Source organism: Gorilla gorilla, chromosome 2 (genome assembly GCF_029281585.2).
Source record: "Gorilla gorilla gorilla isolate KB3781 chromosome 2, NHGRI_mGorGor1-v2.1_pri, whole genome shotgun sequence".
Lineage (NCBI taxonomy): Eukaryota > Metazoa > Chordata > Mammalia > Primates > Hominidae > Gorilla > Gorilla gorilla.
In genome coordinates, this window is record NC_086017.1 from 45,786,531 (window position 1) to 45,798,672 (window position 12,142).

Sequence of the window (12,142 nt, forward strand, 5' to 3'; positions counted from 1 at the left end):
GCTCTGAGGTGAGTATAATCAGTAATTATTTAACGAAGGCTAGTGATTCCCCTGATAATAACGCTGGTTAATAGATCTAGTAATGCCATAATCACTAACATTCTCTAAACTCTCACTATGTGTCAGGAACAATTCTAAGACTTGTGCTATGTCATCAAATCTTCAAAATAATTCCACATGTGAGGTATTTTTATTAACCCCTTCTCACCTCCCCCCATTTTACAAATGAGAAGAAAACTAGACAAAGTAAATGCTCATAAAGCCGGTAGGCAGCAGTGTTAGGAGTAAAGCACATCTGCTTATTTGAAAGCTATTGCACTTGATGGCTACCTTCTAAGACATTAAAAATCAGTAACACAAATAAATCAAACACAGAAATACAAATACTGCATTATCTCACTTATATGTGGAATCTCAAGAAGTCAAACATAAAAACAGAATAGAAGGTGTTTGTTAGGGGCTGACGTTATGGGGGAAATGGTAGGACTTTGGTCGAAGAGTATAAACTTTCAATTATAAGAGGATTAAGTCCTGAGGATCAAATGTACAGCATGGTAACTATAGTTAATAATAACCTATTACATACTTGAAATTTGCTAAGAGGGTGGATCTTAAGAATTCTCACCCCCCCGCCACACACACACGTACACATATTGCTAACTTTATGAGCTGATGGATGTGTTAATTAGCCTGATTTGTAATTACTCTATAATACATATGTACATCAAAATAACACATTGTACACCTTAAACACGTACATTTTGTGTTGTATATGTTTTATTGTCAATTATAACTCAATAAAGCTGGAAAAAAATTAGTAACACAATCTTCACCAATACATCCCTGGTAAAAGGAGATGATATAAAAGTCAGCAAAGTCATCAGCGAATTGAGAACAGAAGAAGCCGAGCGGTTTGTAATTTAAGTTAGAAGGTTGGAAACCAGAGATTAGAGGAAATCCACCATGGAGCAATACAAGCCATGGTATAGCTAAGGACCAGAGAGAACTCCTCAACTTTCTCTGTGCTTTAGACATACAAAAAAATGCAATGGAAAGGCAGCTTGAATCAGAACAAGAAACTGGTACCTCTTTGGTACCAGTCTTTTCTTATTGTTGATAAAATTGACAATTTTATCGATTGTCAAATGTGGAGTGATAACTAGCCCTTCTCGGAAATGACTTCATGGGGACATCAAAAGAAAAATCTCAGCTAGATAGCCATATGCTCAGGTAGAACTCCGGTACTCTACTACAGAAATATGGGCAGTCAGCACCCAGAGGTTTTATAAGTCACCCCTGCTCTCATTTAACCCAAATGAAGAATTACTTTAATCAACTGATCTTGGAGGTACAAGGACTGGATTCTTCAATTGGTTGGTTAGGAAAAAGCATAAGTGGGCTTTATTTTATTTGCTAATAATAAAACAAATACACATTTATCCTGGAAATTTTTGAATGTGCCGAACTGTATAAAGAAATATAAATTACCCATATGGCCACCCTTCAGAGGTAATCAATGTTAGCTGACACAATGTTTTCAGACCCTCTATCTACTGCTAACTTCGGATCACAGATGACCTACTAAAGACTGAGATGTTCTAAAGGAAACTGATTTATAATTAACAAAGCCTGTATAACTTGTGCTGAAAGTCTATGAGGAGAAAATCCTCTTTTCCCTTCTTCTCAGGCTCTGAACAACCATTTCTTCTCCTGTGATGGACAATTTGATTAAGGCAAACTGCCTACACTCAGAAAAAGTGACATGTTATTGGGGCAGAGGATTTTGCTGTAGCCATTAGAGATAAGATTGACTGGTGATACAGAAATATGTGCTTTTCTAGGAGAGCCAGAGCCAGATCTTCAGATAGCACTTCCTTTGTTAGCTTCAGACCAAATTCAACAAAGTACCTAAGGGAAAGAAATTAGTTGGCAAATCACTTGCTTATCAAATCTTTTCCTATTTTAGGGCTGTCATCCTTTAAGGGAATATGGTGGGTGAAAAATTGACACTTCTCCATCACAGAAGGTTCTTTCTCAAGATTTTGTTACTTTGTGTTGGGAAAGAGCCCTTCTCCAAGCTCTCTCCTTGGTGAAACTAGCATAAGATGAGGTCAAGGACAACTTTCAGCGACATTTCCTCTTTGCTTTTATAGAGTGCATTTGTGTTTCTGATGGGTGCTGTAAGAACTGTACATGTGTTCACATGCATACAGAAATACATCTCTTTGATGTATTCACCATTCAGCAAATATTTATTCACTCTTGTCAATCTCTATGTGCCAGGGGCTATTTTCATTGCTGATGCTGTGGTTATAAAATCACGAAGTCTCTGCCTTGATAGAGTTTACCTTTTAGTAAGTGATACAGATAATACACAAATAAATAGTATTTAGTATTATTTGAAGTAATGCCAAGCACAACTAAAGAAAAAAGCATCGAGCAGACATAATCGGTGATCAATGCTTCTATTTTACATGGGATAGTCAAGGGAAAACTCTCTAAGGAGGTGCCTTGGAGCAGACGTATGAATAAAGTGAAGAAGCAAGTCCATGCATAACTGCAAGAAAAACCAAACAGACCAAGAGCAAATGCAAAGGCCTTGAGAGCGGGGGTGGGGGTGGGGGGGTGGAATGTGCTTGGCTTCCTCAAGAAACAGCAGGAGGGAAACGCTTATGCTGGAGTGAGCAGAGCAAATAGGAGTGAGAGGAAAGACCTTAGAGATCAGCTAAGTAGAGCTTTAAACACAATGAAAAGACATCATCATGGCACAATCACTCTCTGGTTTCTCCCTGCTTCTGCAGCCCTGAAGCCTAAACTTCTTCACAAGATACCCACAGTCTTTGATAATCTGGACACCATTCAATATTCAGCTCCAAGCCTAGCCCACAGTCACTATTATTTTTTTCAGTTGTACTGAGCTAGCTTATGTGTCCAAACTTCCCAGGTATTTCCTTGCCTCTTTGCCTTTGTGTGGACAATTTTCTCAGCCTCAAATGCCTTTATCCACATCGACCTAGTGAATTATGATCCTCTTACAGAAAACATCTTTTATGGAAGGCTTTTTCTGGCTCACACAGATAATCACACTTGTCTTTATGCTATTTCTAGCGTATTTTATAGCTGCTTTGTAGTAATCACTTGTTTGCATTGCTACTTCCCATAGAAAAAGTTGTGCTTTGTGCAGTCACAGACTAGGTCTTTTTCTTTATATGCCTGATGTAAGCACATGTAAGCACAAGGTCACATAGCACAGTACAAAATTAATAAGTGACTTCTGAATAAATGAGTGAGCTTGTGCGTGCCTAAATGCATGAAAAGTTGTCTGAATGAATTTGGGATTTTGTTTTACTTCAGGTCAATGATACAAAAAGTCATCACAAAATGGACTTCTCTTTCATTCTTATTCAGCCAGGAAAACAATTTTTGCCTGAACTTTTTCTTCTTCTAATAGAAAAGTGCAAGTGAAGTGAATGTCAAGAATGTTCTATGCATGAAAAATAAAATAGCTACATAATACACCTGTCAAAATGGTGTTTAAAATAAAATGCTACCAGACCCATATGACTGAAGAGGTTTTGTGGGAGTTGCTATTATAAAGCAGTTTTTAACACTCTGCTCAGAAAATTATCACCTACGTGAAACTTTCAGAGCAACTGTGACTTAGAGTTGCAACTGCACTTGACATTACCAGTAAGTCATTTTAAACATTTCATGCATCTATTCATTGGTTTGCAAATCTATAGAATGGGCCAACTTATATGTTGTAAAGGCTAAGTGTGAAAAGAATGAAAGACATTTTAAAATTTTTCTTTAAATAAGTTTGTCCTTTACTTAAGGTAAATATCTAAATTTAAAATAGAATGCTAAGTATATGAAAGTAATATGTTTCTAAATCTTACATAGGAATAAGAAATGATTTCCAATATGATTTAATGATATAATTAAATTGGAAGTAAAATGTCTTCATAAAAGTTGAGATACTAAACATAAGAAGTAGGCTTAGGAATTGAACTAAAGATGGTTTTATTGCACTATTTATTCATGTCCAACTTCTATTTTCTTTTCTCACTTTTCTAATTACCTTAAGTGCTGTTTGTCTTCTTTCTCTAGTCTGGGCAGGGCTGGGCTGGTCAGTTTCTGAGGTCCCACTTGCAAAGCCTAATAAAGGCAATGCTCAAGGTGAACCTGTGGTGGACATTGAAATCATGGATGGGCAGACCTAATGCAAATGTAGAAATCAAATTTGGCAATTTTGACTTGGGAGTCTAAATGCATTAACAAAATGGAGGAAACAAAGGAGGAATTGACACCTGAGGTCCACAGTGTCTATGAAAAAGAATCAAATTCTGTAAATTATTTAGAGATTTATTCTGAGTCAAATATGAGTGACCAAGGCCCAAGGCACTGTCTCAAGAGGTCCTGAGAGCATATGCCTAAGGCGATTGGATTACAGCTTGGTTTTATACATTTTAGGAGAACAGAAGTTACAGGAAAGGAGGAACAACTCAAAGTGGGGGCTTCCAGGCCATAGGCAGATTCAAAGATTTTCTCACTGGCAATTGGTTGAAAGAGTTAAATTACTATCTAAAGATCTGGATCAATGGAAAAAAGCATCTGGGTTAAGATAAGGAACTGTGGAGATGAAGGTTCTTATTATGTAGATGAAGCTTCCAGGCAGCCTTCAAAGAAAATAGATGGTAAATGTCTCTTGTCAGACCCTGAAAGGTGCCACATGCTTAGATAATTTTTTCCTGGATCAGGAAAAGTTTTCTCCTGGACCTAGAAAGGGAAGAAATCTATAGAATGTTGATTTTCCCCACAAGAAATAGCTTTGCAGGGCCGTTTCAAAATATATCAAAGAAATATACTTTGGGGTAAAATACTTTGATTTCTTTCAGGCCATGCTGTCATGTGATGCTATACTACCGTCAGGTTGGAATTTGGTCTCTTATTGCTACAAATTTAGTTTAGTCAGTCTTAAGATCTGTTTTAATGTTAATTCTGGTCAGTTGTGCCTGAATTCCAAAGAGAGGGGCATTCAATAAGGCATGTCTGACTTCTCCTTCCCATCAGGGCCTGAACTAGTTTTTCAAATTTACTTTGTAATCCCCTTGACCAAGGGTAGGGGCCCGTTCAGTTGGTTGGGGGACTAAGAATTTTATTTTTGGTTTACAGCAGCCAGGAGAAGTAGGCAGCAAGGGAAAGAGTGGAGAAGAGAGGAAGAGGTAATACACCTAACATTTATTCAGTGCTTACCATAGTGTCAGGTGTTATTTAAAATGCCAGAAGCAGAGAGTACACAATTAGCCAACAACATTCTTGCACCTACCTGGATTAGACTTGGTTATCTGTTGCAATAATTACCTGGCACAGGTGGTTTGGTTTATAGGAGGACCTGCAGTGGTAACATGGATAGCCATTATTTTCCATGACTTCATATCCTCTTGATTCACTGCTTACCACTGGTGTTTCTCCTTCCCTTTGTTTTCAGTTCTTTAGTTTGATTGTGGATTCCTAAATCAAAATTACTAACCTTCTGATTTTCTGTAAATATGTTCCCTTTTTGACTGGAAATACTGTCAATACTTAAACAGGACATCTAATGATGATTCACAGATCTTTAACATTCTCCCTAATCAACTGCATGTCATAATCACTACTTGGATGTCCCCTTATCACTTAAACTTACCATGGTCATCCTTGTCACTTTCAAAGCAACTTCTCAAGACATTAACGTAATTATACATTTTAGAGAGTTATTTTAGACATTATATTTATTAACTTGTTCATTTTTTATTTGCAAACTGATTGATTCTAGGTTTCATGTCTTTTTCTACATGGTTGTTTAGAACACCTAGCACAGTGCTTGGCACATGGAGGGACTCATCGCAGAATCAGTTTATTGAAGCAAACTCAGTAATAAGTAAATATGAAGCAACTGAGTGGCTACAAAAACATAATTTAGTTAAAATATTTGAAGCTGTTCATAAAACATCTCTAGCAATAGTTTCAACCCTGGAATCTGTCTGTTCATAAATTATTTTCAAAATTTCAAGGAACATAAAATGTACCATATATTTTGTTGAGAAAAATTATATATTTACGTTACAGGAAGGGAGTCTTGATCCAGACCCCAAGAGAGGGTTCTTGGATCTCACACAAGAAAGAATTCAGGGCAAGTCCATACAGTAAAGTGAAAGCAAGTTTATGAGGAGAGTGAAGGAATAAAAGAACGGCTATTCCATAGACAGAGCAGCCCCAAGGGCTGCTGGTTGTTCATTTCTATGATTATTTCTTTATGACCCCAATGGCTGCTGGTTGTCCATTTTTATGGTTATTTCTTGAGCAAATGCTAAACAAGGGGTGGTTTATTCATGCCTCCCCCTTTTAGACCATAAGTGGTAACTTCCTGATGTTGCCATGGCATCTGTAAACTGTCGTGGCGCTGGTGGGTGTATAGCTGTGAGGATAAACTGAGGTCACTCTTGTGGCCATCTTGGTTTTGGTGGGTTTGGGCCATCTTTGTTACTGCGACTTGTTTTATCAGCAAGGTTTTTATGACCTGCATTTTGTGCTGACCTACTATCTCATCCCATGACTTGGAATGCCTTAACCATCTGGGAATGCAGCCCAGTAGGTTTCAGCCTCATTTTACCTAACTACTATTTAAGATGGAGTTGCTCAGGTTCACACACGTCTGACACCTACACATATATGGAATAACACAGAGATTTCAATAGTAGTGCCATTTAAAGCACCAAACAGAAACCACAAAATTTTTATTAATTAGGGCTAGTAAAAGAAAATGTGATACATCAATAAAACAGCATACCACATTAAATACTACGTGTATGTCTTTGTTCAAGAGAAAATCATAAGGTACAGAACATTGTGTGAATATTATTCTGCTTGGATTTACTGGAAGAATGTATACTGTACATGAAACTGGGAGATTAGGATTATAGCTAGTGTTAGGGTTAGTGTTTGGGGCAGGAGCTCGAAAGTCAAGCTTACAAGGAAGACTAAGTTTTCACTGTATATTCTTTATAATATTTAAATTTTTACCAGATGCTTACATTAGCTTTTTTTTAAAGAAAAGATCACATCTCCAGATGATTTAAACAAAAGACATGTAAAAATTGCAGAGAAATCTGAGACAAGGCTTAATATTCAAATAAAACCAGAATGAATTTCAGAATATTCCTTCCAAAGCATTCTTCTTTTAAGATATGACATTATAGCTCAAGGGATCAGAGTCAATATTCTTGGATAGCTAGAACTTTTTGTAATGACTTTCCTGTTCTTTTTGTTCCAAGAGTATCACCTTCATTTAGTATATACCTGAAAGAGTCAGGAAAACTTACTTGTTGCTAGTTAGTTGCAGGTTTTTGCAGCCAAGGCTGTAGATAAGCAAAGGGGAATCTTTCAAATTTCTCATTTATGATATTTAAAAACACATTTAATCTGTGTGAGCAGGTTTAGAAGTACTGTAAATCATTTTGTGTGAATTGTAATGGTAAATTATAGACTGAAGAACGCCCTGAGAGTAGGCATGATGTTTCGTATGCCTGAATGGTCTTGGACTGGGACATTGCCCAAGTCCCAAAGTACATTGGCTTCCTTATAAAAGTATTTCCAACTGTTTTAGCTAACTCTTCTTTCTGTCCTCAAAGTTACCAAAGAACACAGAAATTATGCAAAAGTGGGTTCTAATACAGTTTTACTTTTATATAGATAAGGCATATAATCCCACTAAAATTTGTTATATACAAATGAGTCAAAGATGACTTTTGTGAATTGGCCCCTAGGTTGCTTACTTCTTCAGTATAACTGAAATTTTTATATATCAGATGGTTTTAAACATAGCCCAAACAAGCACATTTTAGCCATTTAGAACCTGACTGCTTTGCATACGATGGTAAAAATCTGGTAGCCATAGATGAGAATAATTTCTGGTGCTGTTGAGCAGACATCACTCAGATAGGTAAGCCTCCTTTCTGATCTTCCTCTCCCCAGGAATTCCCTTTCCCTCTTCCTCTTCTGAGTAGAAACCCCCACTGCCTCTAGCCTCTGGCCAGATGCCTGCTATGAAGGACTTGCCTGCATGCAAACCTGTCAAAGCAACACTCAATAAAGCTTGTGTGCGCTACTGCCACCTCGTGGTCGATTATTTTCCTTACTTAGCCCCCAAATCCCTTGAATTGTAGCTCCTCCAAATTGAAATGATTTTTTTTGAATTATAGTAATATAACTTCGAGATAATTACCTAGTTCTGATTAGAAGATGCAATTTGTAGGGTGAAAATAAATTGTTGTTAACTTGCTTGGAGAAAAAAACTGAATTGCATGGCTTATCACTACAAAGAGGTTGAACTTTCTCATTTCTAATTTACAGTCTGAAGATAACGAGCTATTGTTAGGTTATGTAGTCGACTTAAGGTCACATAATTAATGACCTCTTAGGTTTTGAACCTAGGATATTGTTTAAAGAAAAAGCTTAGACTAATAAAATTTAACAGAGTTTAACTGAGCAAAGACTGATTCGTGGAATCGGGCAGCCCCCAGAACCAGAATACGTTTAGAGTGGCCCCAGGGCTGTCACATGGTCAGACAACTTTTAGGGACAGATAAAGAACAGTGATTTACAGAAAATGGAAATGAGCTACAGAAACAGCTGGATGGGTTACAGTTGAGCCTTCAGTTAATTTGAATCTGCCTTCAACACTTGATTGCTGGTGATGGGCTGAGACTGTCTCTTTTTAATAGAGTAGGTTACAGTCTGTTTACACATCAGATGAGGTTACAGTTAAATATGTTGGATGAAACCTTTAAGTTTGATATTTCCTTTTTCCAAATTGTCTGTCTTTTCTTCTTTTACAAAGTAATAAGGTATAACTTCTTTTTCTATCTTCTCTTAATTTTTTAAATTGATGGAATTTGAGTTTTTATTTCAAATTTCAGCTATTATAAACAAAGGTGCTGTATTGGCCCGTTCTCACACTGCTATAAAGAAATGCCTGAGACTGGATAATTTATAAAGGAAAGAAGTTTAATTGACTCACAGTTCCACATGGCTGCAGAGGCCTCAGGAAACTTACAGTCATGGCGGGGAGGCAAAGGAGAAGCAAGTACTTTTTTAACAAGGTGGCAGGAGAGGGTGAAGAGGGAAGAGGCCATTATAAAACCATCAGGTCTCATGAGAACTCACTCACTATCAGGAGAACAGCATGAGGGAAACTGCCCCCCATGAGGCAATCACCTCCCACCAGGTCCCTCCCGCAGCACATGGGGAGTACAATTCCTATGGAAATTTGAGATGAGATTCTGATGAGGACACAGCCAAACCATATTTTGTGCATTAAACAATCTTATGCATTTAACCTTACACTTATGTGATTATTTATGTATCTTTCAAAAGTCTTGGTTGCAAGTAACAGAAACCAAACCTGGTTACCTTAAAAAGTAAAAAAGAGTGCATCGAGGGGCCGTATTTTCCTCATGGAGATGAATGGAACCTGGGAGAGAACTTTGAAGATAAGTAGGAATCAATTAAACTCCAGAGGGCTGGGCAGCAGGAATGCTAGGGAAGGGTTTCAGCACAACAATTCATTCATTAAAGTCATTACAATGAAACAAAACATCTCTAAACTGCCTTACCACCCTGTGACATTAACTTGAGGAGATAAAGTTATGGGAGCCAGCTCCTGATTGGCAGAAGTCACTTGTTCTCTGAGTGAGGAGAGGATGCATGCGACCACTTCAGCTTCCATAGAGGAAAGTTGCTTGTACCTGACAGGTATCTCCAAATCACATAGGTGAAGAGTGCACTCATTATGGGTTTAAATTGCATTTTAGGAAATTTGAAAATTTTGAGTTAAGATAAGAATGTTTTAATAATAAAATCCATTTGACTTCCCATTTTCTATTAGGGTATGAGTCATTTTCTTACTAATTAGTAAGAGTTATTTCTATAATAAGACAATTAGTTCTCTGTTACAGGTAATTAAAATCTTAAAACTTGATTTGACTTTTTATTATATATTTTCATATGCATATGTATCATTTTCTTTTCCTTCTATGCACTATTTTGCTAGTCTTACAAAGTCATCTCCAACTGCAAGATTATTGTCATAAAAACAAAGCAAAAGCCTCTTGTTCTTATTTTAAAAACTTCCATGGTTTTGTTTTCAGTATCTAAAAATTCTACCCATTACCTGGAATTTATTTTAATACAAGAAATAAAGCAGCATTCAAGCTTTATTAATTTTAAAAAATCGATTTGTTGGTTGCCTCTTTTCTCAAATGATTAAAATGCTATCTGCATCATAAAATTAATTCTTACATATATTTAGCTTTACTTCTGGACAATGCATTATTTTCTGTATATTTTAATTATTGTATACTTATATATGTTTTAAAATCTGATTGGACTAGTTCCTCTTCCTTATTCTTACTTTTCAGAACTTTCCGAGAACTGTTTCTACTTATTTTTACGTATTAATTCTAAATGTAGCTCTACTGATTTCTTAAAAAATATTTTGGTTTGGGGACATTTTACATTTATGTATTACGGAGAATGGATATCTATAAAATATTGAAACTTTCAAGGAAAGAAGCATTTTTTTTACATGCTTTTGTTTATTTTTTAACCAACCAAAATTCTGATAACCTCATATCCATTGTATGGACATAGCACACTTTGATTATCCCTTCATCAGTTGATGGACATTTGGGTTGTTTCCATATTCTGGCTATTCATAAAAATGCTGCCATGGACATTCATGTACAGGTTTTTGTGTAGACATATGTCATGTCTTGGGTATAGATCTAGAAGTGAAATTGCTGGGTCATATGATAACTTTATGTTTAATATTTTGAGGATCGTCAAACAGTTTTCCAAAGTGGCTCTACCATTTGACAGGCTAATCAGCAATATATGAGACTTCCAGTTTATCTACATCCTTGCCAAGATGTTTTATTATAGTCATACTAAATAGTAAATGTGAAGTGGTATCTCAAGCTGGTTTTGATTTGCATTTTCCTAATGACTAATAATGTTGAGAATCTTCTCATGTGTTTGTTGTGCATGTGTATATTTTCTTTGAAAAAATAAACATTCAGATTATTTGCTTATTTTTAAAACAGATTATGTTTTCCTTCTTTTATTGAATTATAAAAGTTCTTTACATATTCTTGATAGAAGTCTCTTATCAGATATGTAATGTGCAAATACTTTCTCCTTGTGTATATATGTCCATGGATTGTCTCTTCACTTTTGCATGGTGTCCTTTACATTATCTGATTTTGAGAAACTCAAATATTCCCATTTTTCTTTTGACACTTGTACTTTTGTGCCAAGAGCCAAGGCCCTAATCCAAGATGATGAAGTTTTACTACAATTTTTAAAATAGTTTTGATGTTTTAGCCTTTCATTTGTGACAATGATGCACTTTGAGATAATTAACTTTTCTGTATTGTATAAAGGAAGGATTCAACTTCATTCTTTGCATGTGAATATCCAGTGATCTCAGGACCACTTGTTTATATTATTATTTTGATATAATAGTGAATTCTCTTTTAAAATAAATTGTTTTCCTCAATATTCAAAAATTACATTGTTCTATGTTTTAGATATTATTATTAATGCTATGTAGAATTTATACAAGATGTTTGTAAACTTTTATCTCTGGCAAAGTTTAAATTTCATTAGATATATATTATATTAAAAATTTGAAAGAAATTGTCTGGCGCTAGTGTTTAATTGGTCTAATAGATTATTGCTACATTTTTGAACATCCTCTGTATAATGATTTGCAAGGATTTTTCATTTATTCTTAGGTAAGTTTGGGTAACTTTCATTTTTCTAGTAAAGAATAATTAATTTGTATGCTTAAATTTCCAAGTGGTAAAATTTTTTCTTCCATGTTTGATTTAATGTTTAGCTTTCCAGCATTGTGATCTAAAGAATATTTTCTGCATTGTTATGTCAGATTTCATTTTTGCATAATAGTCAAATTTTGTACATTTTTCATAATATTTGAAAAGGAAGTAGATTCCCTTCTTTTACATTATAACAGCTAGTAAAAACACCCACTATACCTATTTTATTGAATTTGTGATTTATACTTTCATAGCCTAACTTG